The following is a 24584-nucleotide window of genomic DNA, read 5'->3' on the forward strand; positions in this document are numbered from 1 at the left end:
AAACATTCAGCTGTCTGTCTGGGAGGTGTCTGTGTTTTCTGTCTGTTCAAACTAGTGGAACGCAATTACTTGTGTTATGGCACAGTTTAGGTATCTCTTTGATTCTGCTGTTTTGTTCTTCACTGTATTCAGTAAGACAACTATTTCCTAACATCATCATGCTCAGTGTGCATGAGTCATCTTTATTATGTCCCACTTGGGCACTATTTAGATGGCAGACTTGGTAACATGCCACCCTTTGCCACCTATCTTGATTAGAGATTCAGGCTCCAGCTGCAGGAGCAGGAGCAGACTACATTGATATGGATGTGCATTTCATCTATATTCAGTTTGAGCTCCCACACTGTGAGTGAGTGCACCTCATTGTTTTGTTTTTTCATTTTTTATTTATCAGACAGGATTTGCAGACACTGACAGGCTGGGGTCTGCCTGAGGAACCATTCTTACGGTGTGTTAAAGCGTTGTCGCAAAGCTCTCGGAAATCCGCCCAGATACTGGGATTCCCTCCCCTGCATCTCGTAGGCTGTTCCATGGATACGTCTAGAAACAAAATCCCCTTTGCAGGGCATTTGACGGTCATATTCAGATTCAGATTCCACTGGGTTATAAGAGGAATCAGAGTTTTTTTTTAGTAATGCTGCTCTGACAATCTTTATCAAATTCATCAAACACAAAGCAATACATCATAAGGACTTAAGTTGAGGCTGTCTATTGCATTGATGCTCAATAAATAGCTCTTATGCATCCACCAGGACTAGATTTGTATTATTGGAAGGGGCTAATTTGACCACTACTAATTTGACCACTAAATCCATTGGATTTTCAAAATTCCTCTAGCTATTTACAGATGATCTTTGTTTGAGCTGATCGAAGCGTGTTTCCATGTGTAAACTGAGCAGATTGTGTGTGTTGGTGTGTGTGTGCTCTCCAGGTTGGCCATTCCCTCTGGTGTGGTGGGAAGAGGCGTGCAGGCTGTGATTGACGGGCGATGCCCCGTGAGTGAACCTATGGCAGTGACACAACACAATACAGGTAAGTAGCACAGAACACAGCACATGTGTTTGGGAATCCACTCATCTCACACACCTACAGCAGACCCAATACCTAAGAGCCTTAACCTTACTGGTACAAAAACAAAGTTCTCTAGAGGAAAAACAAAGGTTGATAAATCCTTTAAAGGCCTTCGTTTTTGACGGAGAAAGTCTTGGGAAATGAAGGGTTTAGGTGGAACAAGGTGGTATGAGGCTGGACTGATGATGGTTTTGAGTGCTGGCATGGCGATTGTTGAGCAGCGTAAGGCACGTAGAAGCATGCAGGTTTATGATTTCTCTCAGACCAACACCTGAGTGACCTTAAGAGTGGAAGAGAAGCTCCAGAATGCAGCCAGGGCCCTCCAGCAGCCTCCAAAAAACGTGAAGTTGATCATTCCCTGTCGAGAGAGGGGATAATTCAATTCTTGCACTTTTTCTCATACAAAGTATATTTCTGCCAAAGGCCTGCTTCTATCTATGATGTAAACATAGCCTCTTGTGAGCTGCTGTCTGATGAAGAGGAACAGATATATCTAGAAATAAGATTAGATTTTTTGAGTGCATTTGAAATACCCAGCATGCAATACGAATTGTCTTGATCATATGAAGAAATAACTCTATTGACCATTTAGCCAATTTATTGAAAGCTAGCCAATGGCACAGTTTGACTGGCCTAGCCAGTTACTGTAAATGTCAATTTGTCAGTGAACTATATTTTTTAATCACGTTTTGGCATGATTATATGTCTCATTTCAACTAACTAGCTGCATGCTTAAACAGACATTCAATCATATACTTTGCATTGAAACCCAAATAAAAGCATGTTGATAGAAAGGTGTGTGTTGGTCATGTACAGTACCAGTCATAAGTTTGGACACACCTACTCATTCAAGGGCTTTTCTTCATTTTGATTATTCATCTACATTGTAGAATAATAGTGAAGACATCACAACTAAGAAAAACACATATGGAATCATGTAGTAACCAAAAAAGTGTTAAACAACACATATTTGATATTTGAAATTCTTCAAAGCACCAACCTTTGCCGTGATAACAGATTTGCACACTCTTGGCATTCTCTCAACCAACTTCATAAGGAACGCTTTTCCAACAGTCTTGAAGGAGTTCCCACATATGCTGAGCACTTGTTGGTTGCTTTTCCTTCAATCTGTGGAGGAATCCCAAACCATCTCAATTAGATTGAGGTCGGTGATTGTGGAGGCCAGGTCATTTGATGCAGCACTCCATCACACTCCTTCTTCGTCAAATAGCCCTTACACAACCTGGAGGTTTATTTTGGGTCATTGTCATGTTGAAAAACAAATGATAGTCCCACTAAGTGCAAACCAGATGGGATGGCGTATCGCTGCAGAATGCTGTGGTAGCAATGCTGGTTAAGTGTGCCTTGCATTCTAGATAAATCACAGGCAGTGTCACCAGCAAAGCACCCCCACACTATCAGACCTCCTCCTCCATGCTTCACGGTGGAAACCACGCATGTGGAGATCATTTGTTCACCTACACTGCGTCTGACAAAGCCAAGGCGGTTGATACCAAAGATCTCAAATTTGGACTCATTAGACCAAAGGACAGATTTCCACCGGTCTAATGTCCATTGCTCGTGTTTCTTAGTCCAAGCAAGTCTCTTCTTCTTATTGGTGTCCTTTAGTAGTGGTTTCTTTGTAGTAATTCTAACATGAAGGCCTGATTCACAAAGTCTCCTCTGAACAGTTGATGTTGAGATGTGTCTGTTATTGTACTCTGTGAAGCATTTATTTGGCCTGCAATTTCTGAGGTGCAGTTAACTCTAACTTATCATCTGCAGTAACTCTGGGTCTTCCTTTCCAGTGGTGGTCCTCAGGAGAGACGGTGTCATCATAGCGCTTGATGGTTTTAGCGACTACACTTGAAGAAACTTTCAAAGTTCTTGAAATGTTCCGTATTGACTGAACATTATGTCTTAAAGTAATGATGGACTGTAGTTTCTCTTTGCTTATTTCAGCTGTTATTTCCATAATATGGACTTGTTTTTTTACCAAATAGGGCTATCTTCTGTATACCAGCCCTACCTTGTCACAACATCAATAAAAATGTAACAAGGCACACCTGTTAATTGAAATGCATTCCAGGTGACTACGTCATGAAGCCGGTTGAGAGAATGCCAAGAGTGTCCAAGCTGTCATCAAGGCAAAGGATGCCTACTTTGAAGAATATCAAATATAAAATATATTTTGATTTGTTTAACACTTTTTTTGGTGACTACATGATTTCATATGTGTTATTTCATAGTTGTGATGCCTTCACTATTATTCTACAATGTAGAAAATAGTCAAAATTAAGAAAAGCCCTTGAATGAGTAGGTGTGTCCAAACTTTTGAGTGATACTATATGTTAGAAAGTTTTTTTTTTTTTTAAACAACAGCTATATACAGTGGGGCAAAAAAGTATTTAGTCTGCCACCAATTGTGCAAGTTCTCCCACTTAAAAAGATGAGAGAGGCCTGTAATTTTCATCATAGGTACACTTCAACTATGACAGACAAAATGCGAAAAAAAAATCCAGAAAATCACATTGTAGGATTTTTAATGAATTTATTTGCAAATTATGGTGGAAAATAAGTATTTGGTCACCTACAAACAAGCAAGATTTCTGGCTCTCACAGACCTGTAACTTCTTCTTTAAGAGGCTCCTCTGTCCTCCACTCGTTACCTGTATTAATGGCACCTGTTTGAACTTGTTATCAGTATAAAAGACACCTGTCCACAACCTCAAACAGTCACACTCCAAACTCCACTATGGCCAAGACGAAAGAGCTGTCAAAGGACTCCAGAAACAAAATTGTAGACCTGCACCAGGCTGGGAAGAATGAATCTGCAATAGGTAAGCAGCTTGGTTTGAAGAAATCAACTGTGGGAGCAATTATTAGGAAATGGAAGACATACAAGACCACTGATAATCTCCCTCGATCTGGGGCTCCACGCAAGATCTCACCCCGTGGGGTAAAAATTATCACAAGAACGGAGAGGGGGACCTAGTGAATGACCTGAGCTGGGAGCTGGGACCAAAGTAACAAAGCCTACCATCAGTAACACACTACGCCGCCAGGGACTCAAATCCTGCAGTGCCAGACGTGTCCCCCTGCTTAAGCCAGTACATGTCCAGGTCCATCTGAAGTTTGCTAGAGAGCATTTGGATGATCCAGAAGAAGATTGGGAGAATGTCAAATGGTCAGATGAAACCAAAATATAACTTTTTGGTAAAAACTCAACTCGTCGTGTTTGGAGGACGAAGAATGCTGAGTTGCATCCAAAGAACACCATACCTATTGTGAAGCATGGGGGTGGAAACATCATGAGATTTTGAGTGAAAACCTCCTTCCATCAGCAAGGGCATTGAAGATTAAACATGGCTGGGTCTTTCAGCATGACAATGATCCCAAACACACCGCCCAGGCAACGAAGGAGTGACTTCGTAAGAAGCATTTCAAGGTCCTGGAGTGCCCCAAAACATCACTGCTCTAGAGGAGATCTGCATGGAGGAATGGGCCAAAATACCAGCAACAGTGTGTGAAAACCTTGTGAAGACTTACAGAAAACGTTTGACCTCTTTCATTGCCAACAAATGGTATATAACAAAGTATTGAGATAAACTTTTGTTATTGACCAAATACTTATTTTCCACAATAATTTGCAAATAAATTCATTAGAAATCCTACAATATGATTTTCTGGATTTTTTTTCTCATTTTGTCTGTCATAGTTGAAGTGTACCTATGATGAAAATTACAGGCCTCTCTCATATTTTTAAGTGGGAGAACTTGCACAATTGGTGGCTGACTAAATACTTTTTTGCCCCACTATATGCATATTAGCCAATACATGTGGCATAGCTTGCACTTATAGCATACCTTGTAATACAATATTCTCTAAAAACACGTGAGACAAAAGTGAGAGACAAGAATGAGTAACATAAATAATCACAGAAAAGGAATGTAGTTTGTGAGCTAGAAAATTATCCTGACAGACTCCAGCTCCAACTATCCTACTCCAACTATTAATGTAGCACTTTACATTTTTCAGTATGAATTAAATTTATGGGTTATGCCCCGATGACTGTATTAGATTTAGACTACATGTCATATAGATTTTTGTTGACTTAAATTATTGCATGGAATTAACAACTCCTTGTCCCGGAATGACATGCTAGCTAGGGATAAAGCTATTTGCTCCGGATCTACTTGTTGCAACTAGCTAGCTCACTAGCAAGCTTGCTAAATCACTACGGTTGCTGTGTTATAAATTGAGGCATTTTATAGCTTGCATTGATGGGATCATGTTTCCATAACTAAATAGATTGGAAAGAGCTAAGAGACTTACATGATAGCAACTTGTCAGACAGAGATCTCTCTTAAGATTTGTCACCAGCTGTCTATATAAGGTGATTGGCAACGTGATCAGCAGAGATATTACCAAATCAAATCTTATTTGTCACGTGCACCAAATACAACAGGTATAGAGACCTTACAGTGAAATGCTTAGTTACAAGCCCTAATCAACATTGCAGTTATATATAAAAACTTTAAATAATATAATAAGAAATACAAGTAACAAATAATTCAATAGCGGCAGTAAAATAACAATAGCAAGGCTATATACAGGCCATACCGGTACAGAGTCAACGTGCGGGGGCACAGGTTAGTTGAGGTAATTGAGGTAATATATACATTTAGGTAGAGTTATCAAAGTGACTATACATAGATAATAACAGAGAATAGCATCAGCGTGAAAAGGGGGGGGGGGGCAATGCAAATAGTCTGCGTAGCCATTTGATTAGATGTTCAGGAGTCTTATGGCTTGGGGGTAAACACTGTTTAGAAGCATCTTGGACCTAGACTTGGCGCTCCGGCACCGCTTGCCATGCGGTAGCAGAGAGAACAGTCTATGAGTAGGGTCGCTGAAGTCTGACAATTTTTAGGGCCTTCCACTGACACCGCCTGGTATAGAGGTCCTGGATGGCAGGAATTTTGGCCCCAGTGATGTATTGGGCCATACACACTACCTTCTGTAGTGCTTTGCAGTCGGAGGCCAAGCAGTTGCCATACCAGTGATGCTCTTGATTAACCTTTTGAGGATCTGAGGACCCATGACAAATCTTTTCCATCTCCTGAGGGGGAATAGGTTTTGTCGTGCCCCCTTCACGACTGTCTTGGTGTGCTTGGACCACGTTAGTTTCTTTTGCGATGTGGACACCAACCAACTTGAAGCTCTCAACCTGCTCAACTACAGTCCTGTCAATGAGAATGGTGGCGTGCTCAGTCCTCCTTTTCCTGTAGTCCACAATCATCTCCTTTGTCTTGATCGCTTTGAGGGAGAGGTTGCTATCTTGGCACCACACGTCTTCCCTACAGGCTGTCTCTTGGTTGTCGGTGATCATCGGCAAACTTAATGATGATGTTGGGGTCGTGCCTGGCCATACATGAGTGAACAGGGAGTACATGAGAGGACTGAGCACGTACCCCTGATGGGCCCCCAGTGTTGAGGATCAGCGTGGCGGATGTATTGTTACCTACCCTTACCACCTGGGGATGGCACATCAGGAAGTCCAGGATCCAGTTGCAGAGGGAGGTGTTTTGTACCAGGGTCCTTCGCTTAGTGATGACCTTTGATGGCACTATGGTGTTGAACACTGAGCTGTAGTCAATGAATAGCACTCTCACATTCCTTTTGTCCAGGTGGGAAAGGGCAGTGTGGAGTGCAATAGAGATTGCATCATCTGTGGATCTATTAGGATCTATTAGGGCAGTTGGTGTGAGCCATGACCAGCATTTCAAAGCACTTAATGGCTACAAACGTGAGTGCTACCAGTCAGTAGTCATTTAGGCAGGTTAGCTTGGTGTTCTTGGGTACAAGGACTATGGTGGTCTGTTTGAAACATATTGGTATTACAGACTCAGACAGGGAGAGGTTGAAATTGTCAGTGAAGACACAAGCCAATTGGTCAGCGCATGCTCGCAGTAGACGTCCTGGTAATCCATCTTGCTCTGTGTCCTTGTGAATGTCGACCTGTTTAAAGGTCTTACTCACATCGGCTGTGGAGAGCGTGATCACACAGTCTTCCGGAACAGCTGATGCTTTCATGCATGTTTCAGTGTTACTTGCCTCGAAGCAAGCATAGAAGTAATTTAGCTCGTCTGGTAGGCTCGTGTCACTGGGCAGCTCTCGGCTGTGCTGTCCTTTGTAGTCTGTAATAGTTTGCAAGACCTGCCACATCCGACGAGCGTCGGAGCCGGTGTCGTATGATTCGATCTTAGTCCTGTATTGACGTTTTGTCTGTTTGGTGGTTCGTCGGAGGGCATAGCGAGATTTCTTATAAGCTTCCAGGTTTGAGTCCCGCTCCTTGAAAGTGGCAGCTCTACCCTTTAGCTCAGTGCGGATGTTGTCTGTAATCCATGGCTTCTGGTTGGGGTATGTACATACAGTCACTGTGAGGACAATGTCATCGATGCACTTATTGATGAAGCCAGTGACTGATGTTGTGTACTCCTCAATGCCACTGGAAGAATCCCAGAACTTATTCCAGACTGTGCTAGCGATCAGTCCTGTAGCTTAGCATCTGCTTCATCTGACCACTTTTTTACAGACCAAGTCACTGGTGCTTCCTGCTTTAAAATGTGCTTGTAAGCAGGAATCAGGAGGATAGAATTATGGTCAGATTTTCCAAATGGAGGGCGAGGGAGAGCTTTGTACGCATCTCTGTGTGTGGAGTAAATGTTGTCTAGAGTTTTTTTTCCCCTGGATGCACATTTAACATGCTAGTGGAAATTTGGTAGAACGAATTTAAGTTTCCCTGCATTAAATTCCCCGGCCACTAGGAGCGCCGCCTCTGGATGAGTGTTTTCCTGTTTGCTTATACAGCTCATTGAGTGCAGTCTTAGTGCCAGGTTCAGTCTGTGTTGGTATGTGGACAGCTACGAAGAATACAGATGAAAACTCTCTAGGTAGATAGTGTGGTCTAGAGCTTATTATGAGATACTCTACCTTAGGTGAGCAAAACCTTGAGACTTCCTTAGATATCATGCACCAGCTGTCGTTTACAAATATACATAGACTGCCCTTGTCTTACCAGAGGCTGTTGTTCTATCCTGCCAATACAGTGTCAAACTCTGCAGCTGTATGATGTTCATGTCATCGTTCAGCCACGACTCAGTGAAAAACAAGATATTACCGTTTTTAATGTCCCGTTGGTAGTTTAATCTTGCTTGTTGGTCTTCAATTTTATTTTCCAATGATTGCATGTTTGCCAATAGAACGGATGGCAGTGGGGTTTTACTTGCTCGCCTACGAATTCTCTGAAGGCAGCCCGACCTCCGCCCCCCTTTTTTCATTCTTCTCTTCACGCAAATGACAGGGATTTGGGCCTGTTCCCAGGAAAGCAGTACATCCTTCAAGTCGGACTTGTCGGAGTCATTAAAGGAAAAAGCTTCTTCCAGTTCGTGGTGAGTAATTGCTGTTCTGATGTCCAGAAGTTTTTTTTCGGTCATAAGAGATTATGTACAAAACAAGTAAAAAAATAAGTTACAAGGCAAAAAAACAATGGCTGGTACACAAGTTGTGATTGGTTTACAGTTTAGTACTCGGCTGCATGTGCCTGTCTAGATAGTGAACATCACAGTATGTGTTTTGAAAAGAATTGCAAGAATTTACATTGCCAACAAATGGAAATGTGTTCAGAATAAATAAATATACAGAATATGTAAAAACGAGCTCCTCCTTAGACAGAGATTGATCATCTAGAAAACTAAAGCAGATAGCTTGCTATGTATGGCCCACCACCTAGGGAAATATGTTTAAGATTTAAAAATGTCTCTTGCCTTGCTAGCCAACTACAAAGCCAGAGGTCTTCAAAAGTTTTGTGTCCCTCCCTACTGCACATGCCTTGCCAGAACGATTTGTTTCATTTCCACAGAAAAACATGAATAAATGTTTTATTATGCATTTTTATCTCTTCAAGTAAATAGAAAACAGCGGGAGGAATCTCAATCTCAAACCCTAATTTCGTTAAACTTTAAAGTAAAATCTGGTGCTGCTGAATCAAAGTTGTCCAATTGTTGTTACTTTATAAAAGTAAAGGAAAAGTCTTATTGCTTGAGTAAAAAATACTATTTTTCTATATCTTTTTGACAGCAATAGTTTTTGTCTGTTTTTGAAATGGGCTATTTCCTGGCTTCTGTTGTGAACACAGCTGGAGTTGCCTAGATCCATGGTGTGAGAAGGAGGCACATCCTCCACCTCTCTGACCCAGTCACCACAGGTAGCCCTGCTTTATGTTGCTCAGTAATGCTTCCTTCTAGATGGAGAGGATGATAAGATTCGACCTCTAGATGTGGGGATACTGTTACTTTTGATAATGAGAGGTAACAGAGGGGCCGTAAATGGGGGTATTCTCAATGGCAGCCATTTTTTTTAATATCTGCCATAGCCTAATGCCAACTATGCCTAGCTGTGTCCTGTGTTTTTCATACAGACCAAATCCATCAACCAACGATGGGGGTAAAAACAATGTAGTGGACCATGCTGCAGGGGAGGATACATGTTTCAGTCTTGTTTTATTACACCTGTCTTGTCGCCAGTGAAAGGTGATATGTCCTCTTATTCTGAGTCGGGCAGGGTGGAAAGAGGAGATGAAGGATGTCAGAATCCCCCTATATCCGTGAAATGATATACAGTGCACGGAGGAATCCGTAGAATTTCATGGGCATTTCTAATATTGATGCACTCTGCTTCAGTGGAAACTCTTTGTGGAGCCGGAGAGAAGGGCAGTGACTGAGAAAGTAAAGTACATCAAATCCTCTCCTGCAGAAAATCCTCTCCTGTTAAAGAGATCCGCAATTCTTTCCAATAAAACACCCCCCCCCCCCCCCCGTCCCCGTCCCTTTAAAATAAAACTGTTAATGATTGCTTCAAAAGATTTTTCAGAGGGTAAAAGTGAATGCCCTAAAACATCATATAATGTACATCAAATCTATTTACGTGCACAGATTGTAGGATTTTGGGCTATTTGCCTTTAGACTGAAAATCCACTTTCAGGGAAAGAAAAGTACAGGGTTAGAATATTTAACTTTATATTAGTCATGCAATTCAAGTAATAGCTCCTAAACAATAATGACTTAGCTAAAGCCTTGCATAATCCAACAAGAATAGATTTGACCACAGTGTGTTTGTTGACTTCAAATATTACTTTGAATAAACAACTCCTTGTCCCGGAATGACGTGCAGCTAGTGATAAAGCTATCTGCTCCAGATCTACTTGATCTAGAGATCCTTATTTATTCTCTATGTTTGGTTAGGTCAGGGTGCGACTCGGTTGGGAAAATTTTTATTTTTCTTTGTTGGTTTGGTTCCCAATCAGAGGCAGCTGTCTATCGTTGTCTCTGATTGGGGATCATATATAAGTTGTGATTTTCCGTTTGGGTTTGGTGGGGTGTTATTTTCTGTTTAGTGTCTGTGCCTGACGGAACTGTTCGCGTTCGTTTTTGGATTTGTTATTTTTGTTTGAGTGTTTCTTGTAAATAAATATCGTGAACACTTTTGCACGCTGCGCTTTGGTCCACTCTTCCTTCCACCGACGACGAGCGTTACACTACTTACATTTCTAAGGTTGCTGTGTTCTAAATTGGGAGTCCTTTTATAGCTTGCATTGATGGTGTCATGTTTCTATAACTAAATAGTTTGATTAGAAATAACTTTAACTTACCTGATAACAATTTGTCAGACGGAGATCTCTCTTGAGATGTCACCAGCTGTCTAGATAATGTGATCGGAAACGTGATCAGTAGAGATAGTACCATGGCTGGTACAAAAGTTATGATTTGTTTACAGTTTAGTACCCGGCTGTGTTAGCGTGTCCAGCTAGTGAACATTAAAGTATAAAGTATATATTTTGAGAAAAATGCCTTGCCACTGTCCCAGTAGCTTGTTTCTGGTCTAAAATTGACCTTAGAAATAGCATTGTTGGGAGATCTGGAGAGACCTGGTCAGTCAATTACTAATACTCGTAGTAAAAGTATCTTCAACTCGCAATCTGTGGATTCCATTAGATTAGACAGATTTACATTGTATTATAAACATACACAGCATAGTTGAAAGATATATGGCTGGTAGAAATCTGAAGTGGGTGGCCAGCAGAGATAAGTGGGGGGGGGTGGGCTGAGGAAAATTGAGGGTTGAAATGTGGAACTGGAGACAAGCGGGAGTGATGTTGCTGGGCGAGGGATAGAATGACAGTCAAAGGTAAAAGTAAAAAATTAAGTAAAAATACATTTTTAAAAAGTATGTTTGAATGACACTGAGGGGACCGCTGTTACATCCAATACTTTTTTGCTGTAGGCTGCTTGTACGCGCGTACACATGCATACACACACACAATCGCATTTAAACACACACGTGCACACACACGGACACACACACATGTAAATAGTGCCACACATGCACTCCAACGCATAGAGTTAGCCTTGCTGTTTTGATTTTTGTTTTCCTTGATGTCTTTAGTTTTTTCATTGTTGTTTTTCTCTTTTGTTCATTTTGTTGGTTGTTGGCGCATTGGTGGACGGGCAATACTAGAACAAATGCTCTATTGATTCTGTATCCTCACAACAAAATCTGGAGAGCTGCGATGATTGTATGCCCCAAATATTCAACAATTTGTTGGTGGCAAGATTGTTTATTTTCAACAAAAATTATTGTACAGCAAAGTCTTGAATCTTGTGTCGTCTATATCAACTGTGCCATGGGGTACATCAAAAGTCTCTTCCCAGCTTTTTGCAATCTGTATGACACAGATGTCAACATCCTCAAATTCAACTGGAATATTTTCCGATTTTTCAACGCCGATACCGATTATTGGAGGTCAAAAAAAAGCAGATAGCGATTAATCGGACGATTTTTTAAATGTATTTGTAATAATGACAATTGCAACAACACTGAATGAACACTTATTTTAAATTAATATAATGCATCAATAAAATCAATTTACCCTCAAATAAATAATGAAACATGTTCAATTTGGTTTAAATAATGCAAAACAAAGTGTTGGAGAAGAAAGTAAAAGTGCAATATGTGCCATGTAAGAAAGCTAACGTTTAAGTTCCTTGCTAAGAACATGAGAACATATGAAAGCTGGTGGTTCCTTTTAACAGGAGTCTTCAATATTCCCAGGTAAGAAGTTTTAGGTTGTAGTTATTATAGGACTATTTCTCTCTATACCATTTGTATTTCCTATACCTTTGACTATTGGATGTTCTTATAGGCACTTTAGTATTGCTTATAGCCACTTTAGTAGTGTTAACAGTATAGCTTCCGTACCTCTCCTCGCTCCTACCTGGGCTCGAACCAGGAACACAACGACAACAGCCACCCTCGAAGCAGTGTTACCCATGCAGAGCAAGGGGAACAACTACTCCAAGTCTCAGAGTGAGTGACGTTTGAAATGCTATTAGCGCGCACCCCGCAAACTAGCTACCCATTTCACATCACATCGTTACACTAGCCTGATCTCAGGAGTTGATAGGCTTGAAGTCATAAACAGCAGAGCTGCTAGCAAAACGCACAAAAGTGCTGTTTGAATTAATGCTTATGAGCCTGCTGGTGCCTACCATCGCTCAGTCAGATTGCTCTATCAAATCATAGACTTAATTATAACATAATAACACACAGAAATGCTAGCCTTAGGTCATTAATATGGCCTAACCCGGAAACTATCATCTCGAAAACAAGACGTTTATTCTTTCAGTGAAATACGTATTTTATCTAACGGGTGGCATCCATCAGTCTAAATATTCCTGTTACATTGCACAACCTTCAATGTTATATCATAATTACGTCAAATTCTGGCAAATTAATTCGCAATGAGCCAGGCGGCCCAAACTGTTGCATATACCCTGACTCTGCGTGCAATGAACGCAAGAGAAGTGACACAATTTCACTTGGTTAATATTGCCTGCTAACCTGGATTTTTTTTAGCTAAATATGCAGGTTTAAAAATATATACTTCTGTGTATTGATTTTAAGAAAGGCATTGGTGTTTATGGTTAGGCACACGTTGGAGCAACGACAGTCCTTTTTCGCGAATGCGCACTGTATCGATTATATGCAACGCAGGACACGCTTGATAAACGAGTAATATCATCAACCATGTGTAGTTATAACTAGTGATTATGATTGATTAAGTGTAATGCTAGCTAGCAACTTACCTTGGTTTCTTACTGCATTCGCGTAACAGGCGGGCTCCTCGTGAGGCAGGTGCTTAGAGCGTTGGACCATAAGGTTGCAAGATTGAATCCCTGAGCTGACAAGGTAAAATCTGTCATTCTGCCCCTGAACAAGGCAGTTAACCCACCGTTCCTAGGCCGTCATTGAAAATAAGAATGTGTTCTTAACTGACTTGCCTAGTTAAGAGAGAGGGATGCTATGTTAGCTAGGTGGCTATGGCTATCCAACACTGGAACTCTTCCAAGTCAAGGCAAGCTTTTGGATTTATGAATGTATTGCCACTGGGGCCCACCGGTGTAAAAACTAATCTGCCTTCTGTAAACTGTACTGCATGATTGTAGTGGGTTTACTAACTCGTTAGTTCTAGTAGCTACGTTAACTATGACGTTAGCTAATATGGTGACGATGTAAGTTTTGGTCACAGACAGTGGTTATGTTGTGCAATGAAGTCCACAAGCGAAGGGAAAATGTGAGAGGAGGAGAGCAAGAAGGAATTATACAACGAGAAAAGTGATCATGCTGTTTGTATGTGGCTGCTAAGAAAGTGAACTGTGACGAGGATAAACATACCTGAATTTGTCTAATAGAAACTTTCGTTCTTTAGCAGTTCAGTCAACAGTAAAATCCACTGTAAAGTTCCAGTCCCCCCTAAAACCATACACCCCTCTTGGTCACACTGTCTTAAGGTTGTCTTTATTTTAGCAAATACAGCAATATGCTCTGTACCCTCATTAGGATCATAAACAATAATTAAACTAACAAAAAAAAAATAACATCCTGACCCTTGACAATCTCTGTTGTAGATACCACAGTCACCACTAAGACTGAGGAAAACAAAATTGCCACCCCAGCATTGAAATTGGCACCATGACTGAATATATGCTGCCCCTCCCACCACATACCCCAGTCAACCTCATCACTTTGTGTCTCCTGTAGAAAAACGACATTAAGCCTTTTCTGTTTTATTACTTCTAATACCCAAGCCATCTTATTCCTGTCCCTTTAAAATTGAGAGAACCTACCCTCAGTACCTCCATATAGAAAAGAGAAAGAAAAAGCGTAACAAACCACAGAGAAACCAGACAAAGAAAATAAAACACCCTATGAGGGATGATCATCATAATTGTTTTAATTTTCTTTTTAACCTTACCACGTTTCCCACTACCTTTTGCTGCCGTGACAGCAGTAACACATTCCCTCAAGCGAAAACGCTTCTTCACACTCAACTGGTCCAACCCCACCGTCTTCTGTAACACCACAGCTGACCTCACAAATGTATCAACATCCCAAAGATCTGCCAATTTCACAGATTTCCCAAAAGTCTGATCAAAGGACCCATTTACCTCCTCGAGATTGTAAATTGAGTCATCGCCAGCTGCTATCATATCAAAAGAGATATCCATATCCTTCTCCTGATTTTCCTCAATTGAGGCCACAGACCCCTGACTCCCCTCAGCCACATCCCTCTCAACACTCCCCACTTGCACCCCATCGTACCGGGCATCTCCTCTACTAGCTGGGAGACAAGCTCCACATGAACCCCCTCACCAGTCTGAGGAAATGTCTCCCCAGATCCGTCCTTACCTCCTACAACAATATTTTTATGCTGCACATCACACGTTATGTTGCCCTCTGGTACAAGCTGCAACTCCATACCCTCAACACGGACAACTTGTTCCTCAGCAACAAGTGCTTGTGGCTGGTCTACCACTGTCGGCCCACCTCTCCCTACATCAGTGGGCCCAGGCGTTACGAGGACCACTTGCACCCCTCCCTCCAACTTCTCCCGTTTCGGTCAAGCATGTTGCTTGTGGCCAACATCCCCACACTCAAAACACCGTTGACTTCCCGTACTAGCATAAGCCATATATACAGTGCCTTGCGAAAGTATTCAGCCCCCTTGAACTTTGCAACCTTTTGCCACATTTCAGGCTTCAAACATAAAGATATAAAACTGTATTTTTTTGTGAAGAATCAACAACAAGTGGGACACAATCATGAAGTGGAACGACTTTTTTAACAAATCAAAAACTGAAAAATTGGGCGTGCAAAATTATTCAGCCCCTTTACTTTCAGTGCAGCAAACTCTCTCCAGAAGTTCAGTGAGGATCTCTGAATGATCCAATGTTGACCTAAATGACTAATGATGATAAATACAATCCACCTGTGTGTAATCAAGTCTCCGTATAAATGCACCTGCACTGTGATAGTCTCAGAGGTTCGTTAAAAGCGCAGAGAGCATCATGAAGAACAAGGAACACACCAGGCAGGTCCGAGATACTGTTGTGAAGAAGTTTAAAGCCGGATTTGGATACAAAAAGATTTCCCAAGCTTTAAACATCCCAAGGAGCACTGTGCAAGCGATAATATTGAAATGGAAGGAGTATCAGACCACTGCAAATCTACCAAGACCTGGCCGTCCCTCTAAACTTTCAGCGCATACAAGGAGAAGACTGATCAGAGATGCATCCAAGAGGCCCATGATCACTCTGGATGAACTGCAGAGATCTACAGCTGAGGTGGGAGACTCTGTCCATAGGACAACAATCAGTCGTATATTGCACAAATCTGGCCTTTATGGAAGAGTGGCAAGAAGAAAGCCATTTCTTAAAGATATCGATAAAAAGTGTTGTTTAAAGTTTGCCACAAGCCACCTGGGAGACACACCAAACATGTGGAAGAAGGTGCTCTGGTCAGATGAAACCAAAATTGAACTTTTTGGCAACAATGCAAAACGTTATGTTTGGCGTAAAAGCAACACAGCTGAACACACCATCCCCACTGTCAAACATGGTGGTGGCAGCATCATGGTTTGGGCCTGCTTTTCTTCAGCAGGGACAGGGAAGATGGTTAAAATTGATGGGAAGATGGATGGAGCCAAATACAGGACCATTCTGGAAGAAAACCTGATGGAGTCTGCAAAAGACCTGAGACTGGGACGGAGATTTGTCTTCCAACAAGACAATGATCCAAAACATAAAGCAAAATCTACAATGGAATGGTTCAAAAATAAACATATCCAGATGTTAGAATGGCCAAGTCAAAGTCCAGACCTGAATCCAATCGAGAATCTGTGGAAAGAACTGAAAACTGCTGTTCATAAATGCTCTCCATCCAACCTCACTGAGCTCGAGCTGTTTTGCAAGGAGGAATGGGAAAAAATGTCAGTCTCTCGATGTGCAAAACTGATAGAGACATACCCCAAGCGACTTACAGCTGTAATCGCAGCAAAAGGTGGTGCTAGAAAGTATTAACTTAAGGGGGCTGAACAATTTTGCACGCCCAATTTTTCAGTTTTTGATTTGTTAAAAAAGTTTGAAATATCCAATAAATGTCGTTCCACTTCATGATTGTGTCCCACTTGTTGTTGATTCTTCACAAAAAAATACAGTTTTATATCTTTATGTTTGAAGCCTGAAATGTGGCAAAAGGTCGCAAAGTTCAAGGGGGCCGAATACTTTCGCAAGGCACTGTAGTCTGTTGTCATACTTGACTTTAAACTATAACTGCATAGTCTGCTTCGGTGAGTCCAAAAACATGAACGTCTGTCATCAAAACGACATAACCTGTTTCAAAGCCGGGTATTTGCGACCCAACAGGACAATCTTAATTGAACTTACAAACTTCCAAATCTGCAATAACTCCCCCTCCAATAGCTCATTGGGAATAAATGGCAGTACCTTCGAAATCGTTGCCCTTGTTGACGGAGAGAAAAAGTGGCTAACTTGAATAAACATAACTTTAAGAAGTACGCCATGCTCAACCATCCGATCAAAAAGATGCGCTTCTTTAAGAAAAACCACCACTGCTTTATTCATCCACGATGCATAAGAAACATTTTCATAGCCTACCTTCTCTCCTACGGTGACCAGAAACACCTCCACAGCGTCTGTAGCTTCAGTAATACACCTAAAGCCGTGCCGAAGTGACAGGGACGGCGTCCCCATGTGGGTCGTCATCACTGCCAAAGCCAGGGCAATTCAGACAAGAAAAACAATATACTTAATTCTACCACAACAAATAAATTAAATAAACAATAACCTTAATCATGCATAGAAAAAGGAAAAGAACCAAGAAAGGGAGACAAGAAAGAAAACACAGGCAATCTAAGTCCAGAAAACACTCGCTCATACAATTCCCAGCATGCACCAAACACTCCCAGCATGCAGAGAGAAAGAGAGAGAGAATTTCTTTGGCAAAGAAATAGCAGCAGTCATGGCTCCTTAGAACTACCATATGGACACTGTCGGCTGTCATCTCTGGCTTTACACGCACTTTCACAGAATGAAAGGGAGGGTGCATCCAGCTCAGTGTCGTACACACGCTGACACACGCTGACACACACTGACACACACTGACACACAATGCGTGCATATGTGTGCATGTTTGTGCATGCAAACACACATATGCGCTTGTATTGGTCAAACACGTGTTCACCACTGACTACGTCTGATAACATATTTCATTTTTAAATTCAGATCGCAAAGATTTCTACATTATTCAGAATAAATTTAATCAGCCTTATCATTGCTGTTCAAAGGAGATATGTCATCGCCGGGTATCCTTGGGGGAATCCCCCAAACTGTCGAGAAAATATGGACGCCAATGTAACCCAATATAATCAGCAATATTAACAACCGTCTCGCTCTCCCCAACAGTGGAGGAAAACTTTTATTCTAAAAGACACTGTGTATTTTTCCGTCTTAAAGGGACCCATTTTTTCCCAGTTTGTTCCTCTGCGAGCCTCTGTGAGATACCTGGTGTTCATCCAAAAGGATTAGTTATTTGATGCCGACAGCCAGTGCGTAGGTTTTTGCTGCAATGTTCTGGAGAGTTGTGCTGTTGTGGAGAGTGTAGCGCTCGGTCCTGTATGGAAAGGCAGAGCTCCTCTGTAATCCTTCCTTCCATCTTAATGCCAGCAGTGGGACTCTGTGTCCAACCGGCGGAGGAATACGTGTGGGAGAGCAAGGGAATCAACACTAGCTGTGGTGGAGAAAGCATTCAAATGGAACAAAAAACAGACCCACCCGCTTTCTGTTTAGTGTGGGCACACACTACATAAAAAAACAAACATTTTGGGGTAATTTAGCATTTGCTAATCCAGAGCGATTATAGTTAAGTGCCTTCCTCAAGGGCACATTGACAGATTTTTCACCGATTCGGCTAGGGGATTCAAACCAGCCACCCATTGGCTACTGGCCCAATGCTCTTAACCACTAGGCTACATGCCGTCCACAGGCGCACACACATGCATGTTCTCTCTGCTACCGCACGCCAAGTCTTAGCGGCTTCTCCCCCAAGCCATAAGACTGCTAAATAGTTAGTAAGTAGCTATCTGAACTATCTGCATTGACCCTTTTTGCACAACCTTTTTTTTCTCCTCTGTTACGTTCCCTAGTTTCTGTGTTGTGGTTTTGTATGTATGTGTGTGTTTCAGGATGGCGTCTTAAATTCCCCCAAGCTGCTGATTGGTCGGCCCCATTGCTAATTGGAGAGCTGACCACGCCCCCTCGTCAGGATACGGCTGTATCCCATGACAGACTCATTCTCCAGCTATATAAGCCAGTGTTCTGTTGCTCAGAAGAGAGCTGAGGGTGATATCCTGTGTTGGTTGTTTCTCAGATAGAGCTGATGGTTATGTTATGTTCTGTGATTGTTGCTAATGGTGATAGCCGGTGTTGGTTGTTTCTTAGAAAACATATTGTTATATCCTGTATCGGTTGTGGCTCAGAGAGCTTCTTGTATGTCCTGTGTTGGTTTTTGCTTAGTACTTTGTAGCCTCTGCTTTTAAGGTATGTGTCCCCATAGGAGGCAGTGTTTTTATTGAAATTGTTTACTTACTTTGTGTTCTGTTTCCAGGGGGGAAGGGGAAGGCGCCTAAGGAGTGCTTAGGCATGAGGCCTGCGGGCATACATAACCCGTAGTATTCACTGTCTATGCACACTAGGTAAGGACTGTCTATGCACATGGGCGGACCCCTGTATTTTGGTTAGCGCACCAGGTGGTGCTAAATTAAGTAGTGGGTAGGCAGGTAGGAGAGGGGGCTTTGATATTTACTTTCTTTGGTTCCTCTTCCTAGAGGCGTACGTAACATCGTCCATTTCATGGTATCCAATTGGTAGTTAGAGTCCTGTCCCATCACTGCACCTCCCATACAGACTCTGGAGAGCCATAAATCTTCTGAAAAACAACCCAGCCAAGATTTTTATTTTATTTTATTTTTTTTATTTTTTATTTCACCTTTATTTAACCAGGTAGGCTAGTTGAGAACAAGTTCTCATTTGCAACTGCGACCTGGCCAAGATAAAGCATAGCAGTATGAGCAGACAACACAGAGTTACACATGGAGTAAACAATTAACAAGTCAATAACACAGTAGAAAACAAAGGGGGAGTCTATATACAATGTGTGCAAAAGGCATGAGGTAGGCGAATAATTACAATTTTGCAGATTAACACTGGAGTGATAAATGATCAGATGGTCATGTACAGGTAGAGATATTGGTGTGCAAAAGAGCAGAAAAATAAATAAATAAAAACAGTTTGGGATGAGGTAGGTGAAAATGGGTGGGCTATTTACCAATAGACTATGTACAGCTGCAGCGATCGGTTAGCTGCTCAGATAGCTGATGTTTGAAGTTGGTGAGGGAGATAAAAGTCTCCAACTTCAGCGATTTTTGCAATTCGTTCCAGTCACAGGCAGCAGAGTACTGGAACGAAAGGCGGCCAAATGAGGTGTTGGCTTTAGGGATGATCAGTGAGATACACCTGCTGGAGCGCGTGCTACGGGTGGGTGTTGCCATCGTGACCAGTGAGCTGAGATAAGGCGGAGCTTTACCTAGCATGGACTTGTAGATGACCTGGAGCCAGTGGGTCTGGCGACGAATATGTAGCGAGGGCCAGCCGACTAGAGCATACAAGTCGCAGTGGTGGGTGGTATAAGGTGCTTTAGTGACAAAACGGATGGCACTGTGATAGACTGCATCCAGTTTGCTGAGTAGAGTGTTGGAAGCCATTTTGTAGATGACATCGCCGAAGTCGAGGATCGGTAGGATAGTCAGTTTTACTAGGGTAAGCTTGGCGGCGTGAGTGAAGGAGGCTTTGTTGCGGAATAGAAAGCCGACTCTTGATTTGATTTTCGATTGGAGATGTTTGATATGAGTCTGGAAGGAGAGTTTGCAGTCTAGCCAGACATCTAGGTACTTATAGATGTCCACATATTCTAGGTCGGAACCATCCAGGGTGGTGATGCTAGGCGGGGATGCGGGTGCAGGCAGCGATCGGTTGAAAAGCATGCATTTGGTTTTACTAGCGTTTAAGAGCAGTCGGAGGCCACGGAAGGAGTGTTGTATGGCATTGAAGCTTGTTTGGAGGTTAGATAGCACAGTGTCCAATGACGGGCCGAAAGTATATAAAATGGTGTCGTCTGCGTAGAGGTGGATCAGGGAATCGCCCGCAGCAAGAGCAACATCATTGATGTATACAGAGAAAAGAGTCGGCCCGAGAATTGAACCCTGTGGCACCCCCATAGAGACTGCCAGAGGACCGGACAGCATGCCCTCCGATTTGACACACTGAACTCTGTCTGCAAAGTAATTGGTGAACCAGGCAAGGCAGTCATCCGAAAAACCGAGGCTACAGAGTCTGCCGATAAGAATATGGTGATTGACAGAGTCGAAAGCCTTGGCAAGGTCGATGAAGACGGCTGCACAGTACTGTCTTTTATCAATGGCGGTTATGATATCGTTTAGTACCTTGAGTGTGGCTGAGGTGCACCCGTGACCGGCTCGGAAACCAGATTGCACAGCGGAGAAGGTACAGTGGGATTCAAGATGGTCAGTGACCTGTTTGTTGACTTGGCTTTCGAAGACCTTAGATAGGCAGGGCAAGATGGATATAGGTCTGTAACAGTTTGGGTCCAGGGTGTCTCCCCCTTTGAAGAGGGGGATAACTGCGGCAGCTTTCCAATCCTTGGGGATCTCAGACGATATGAAAGAGAGGTTGAACAGGCTGGTAATAGGGGTTGCAACAATGGTGGCGGATAGTTTCAGAAATAGAGGGTCCAGATTGTCAAGCCCAGCTGATTTGTACGGGTCCAGGTTTTGCAGCTCTTTCAGAACATCTGCTATCTGGATTTGGGTAAAGGAGAACCTGGAGAGGCTTGGGCGAGGAGCAGCGGGGGGGGCGGGGCTGTAGGCCGAGGTTGAAGTAGCCAGGCGGAAGGCATGGCCAGCCGTTGAGAAATGCTCATTGAAGTTTTCGATAATCATGGATTTATCGGTGGTGACCGTGTTACCTAGCCTCAAGATGCACTGCTTCTTGACACAACGCCCACTTAGCCCGGAAGTCAGCCGCACCAATGTGTCAGAGGAAGAAGCACCGTACACCTGGCAACCGTGTCAGCATGCATTGCGCCCGGCACGCCACAGGAGTTGCAAGTGCGCAATGGTACAGGAACATCCCTGCCGGCCAAACCCTCCCCTAACGACGCTAGGCCAATTGTACGCCGCGCCATTGGTCTCCCAGTCGCAGCCGGCTGCGTCACAGCCTGGACTCGAACCAGATTCTCTTTTGTCACAGCTAGCACTGTGTTGCAGTGCCTTAGACCACTGTGCCACTCGGGAGGCCCTGCACAAAAATGTTTTTATTCATCACATATACTGCTGCTACAGTTTACGATCTGTCACTTTATCCATAGTTACAGTGTATACAGTATCTACCCCAATTACATCGTACCCCTACACATCGACTGGTATCCCATGTATATAGCCAAGTTATCATTACTCATTGTGTATTTATTCCTTGTGTTATTGTTTATTTTATCTCTGCATTGTTAGGAACGGCACTTAAGTAAGCATTTCACTGTTAGTCCACGCCACACAAATACAATTTGATTTGATGCACACAGAAAAACATACACACGTGTGCATAGACACACAAATACATGTAGGTACACACACAGTCAAACTACGCAGTTTAAACTGTTGGGGATAGCCCACTTTTTAAAAAAGTTTTGCCTAAATGACATACCCAAATCTAACTGCCTGTAGCTCAGGATATGCATATTCTTGGTACCATTTGAAAAGAAACACTTTGAAGTTTGTGGAAATGTGAATTGAGTGTAGGAGAATATAATACAATAGATCTGGTAGAAGAGATTACGAAGAAAAAAATCTTTTTTTTTCTACCACCCTCTTTGAAATGCAAGAAAAAGGTCCCACTTCCAGCCATCACTCTGGTTGTAATTCCGATGGTGTTCACAAGATGGCAGCAGTGTATGTGCACAGTTTCAGATGGATAACTTCAAGCTAGCAACATGACATTTATAGTGTGAAGTTACCAGGTACATTTGGGCAGATTGTGAAGGAGCCATTTGCATTCATATTAAATTTTTTTCAGCAAGAATATCGTCAAATCTGTATACTTAGACTTTGATTTAGCTTTTCCAGTATTAGTAGCCATATTATAAGTTCAGCATTTGCAAAACAACCCGTTTTCATAGCTTCATAACTCTGCATATTCTTATACTTTTCGTCCAAAAGGAAAAGGCATGCTCTGGCAAAAGGTTAGCGCCTACATTTTGCGACCGAGACAGGGTTTCCGGATACTCCCATAAAGCCTAGCTCATTGGCTATCTAGCTAGCTTTGTTTGATCCCGATTGGTGCTTATTTGACAAAGATAGAGTCGATCAAATGAAGTCCGGCCACGTCATCAGCGTGCCATGAAAGCGTCGCTCTCAGACCAAATTTGGTGTCTTTAGGATATACGACACACCTAATGAAATAGTGAAGTCTGGTTACATTCTAGGATCTCTGAGGAATATATACAAACATTAATTTACTGGTTGAAACAACGTTTAGGGTTAGATTTTAACAAATTCATTTCTTTGCAAACTGAACGACTAGAAATACAAAATCGATTGTGCATGCTATATTATCTCTCTGTTATTATCTCTGGGACCCTTTGAATGATAAATCAGAGCACGATTTCAGAATGTAAGTACACATTTCACCTTCAGAGGTGAATTTATCAAACCTATTGCAGTGAAAAACGTTTTGTTGTTGGGAGCTCTCCTCAAACAATAGCATGGCATTTCTTCGCAGTAATAGCTACTGTAAATTGGACAGTATTAACAAGAATTTAAGCTTTCAGCCGATATAAGACACTTATATGAACCGACATTTGTTGTTTCTCTAAAATCTGCTATGTTGACATAAGGTTCTGCATTGATTACAACTGTCCCGTTAACGGGACGCCTATCACTAATAAGTTTTTAAGTAGGCCTATTTCTTCTTCTGAACTTCTTTTCTAATACAAGATGCATTGATAATGCATTGAAGTTGTGTGTGAGTGTGTCCACCCTGAGCACAGGCAATGTGCAAGAGGCTTTTGTGCGTGTGTGGGGGCATGGGTGGGTGTGTGCATGTGTGTGTGTGCAGAGTGGACTGAGAGTGACTAAGACCAACCTGTACATAAATCCGAGACACTCCATTTAGTATGATATGTTACATTTTGTACGGTATGTATTAATTGTGTATCTCCATCATCCATTTCGTATGATACTGTATGTAATTAATCACAATTCGTATGATATGTTACGAATTTGATAAATGTCCAACATGTTACAAATTTGCTCAAATGTATAATATGTTACGAATTAGTCAAAGTATGTTGTGGCTAACTTTAGCTAGGTAGCTAGCTGGCTAACATTAGCTAGGCTGGGGTGAGGGTTAGGGTTAAGATTGGAGTTAGGGTTAGGGGAAGGGTTAGCTAAAATGGTTAGGGTTAGGGGAAGGGTTAGCTAGCATGCTAAGTAGTTGCAAAGTAGCTAAAAAGTAGTTGAAAAGTTGCTTAGTAGCTAAAATGCATAAGTTTGCATAATGAGATTCGTTCACACAACCTTTGCATTGCTAGATCTTCATATTATACACCTACCCATCCAGCCCAACCAACCAACCCCCCTCCTTTAATTGTTTTGTAATATACACTATACATACAAAAGTGTGCAGACACCCTTTCAAATTGATAGATTTGGCTATTTCAGCCACACCCGTTGCTGACAGGTGTATAAAATTGAGCACACAGCCATGCATTCTCCATAGACACACATTGGCAGTAGAATGGCCTTACTGAAGAGCTCGGTGACTTTCAATATGACACTGTAATAGGATGCCACCTTTCCAACAAGTCAGTTCATCAAATTTCTGCCCTAACCCGGTCAACTGTAAGTGCTGTTATTGTGAAGTGGAAACATCTAGGAACAACAACGGCAAGCTCACAGAACTCGA

The 24584-nt window shown here is 42.2% G+C and overlaps 1 protein-coding gene across 2 annotated transcripts in view; it reads left to right on the forward strand.

Annotated features, from left to right (window-relative positions):
- Window positions 1-24584, forward strand: part of LOC110529794 (leucine-rich repeat and fibronectin type-III domain-containing protein 2) — a 153059-nt gene that overhangs the window by 85761 nt on the left and 42714 nt on the right. For both annotated transcript variants that reach the window (XM_021612328.3, XM_090243201.1), the window contains exon 4: window positions 932-1032. The gene's annotated coding sequence lies outside the window, so the exon portion shown is untranslated. The remainder of the gene's footprint in view (window positions 1-931; window positions 1033-24584) is intronic.

Source organism: Oncorhynchus mykiss, chromosome 8 (assembly GCF_057628025.1).
Source record: "Oncorhynchus mykiss isolate SJ-2025 chromosome 8, ASM5762802v1, whole genome shotgun sequence".
NCBI lineage: Eukaryota > Metazoa > Chordata > Actinopteri > Salmoniformes > Salmonidae > Oncorhynchus > Oncorhynchus mykiss.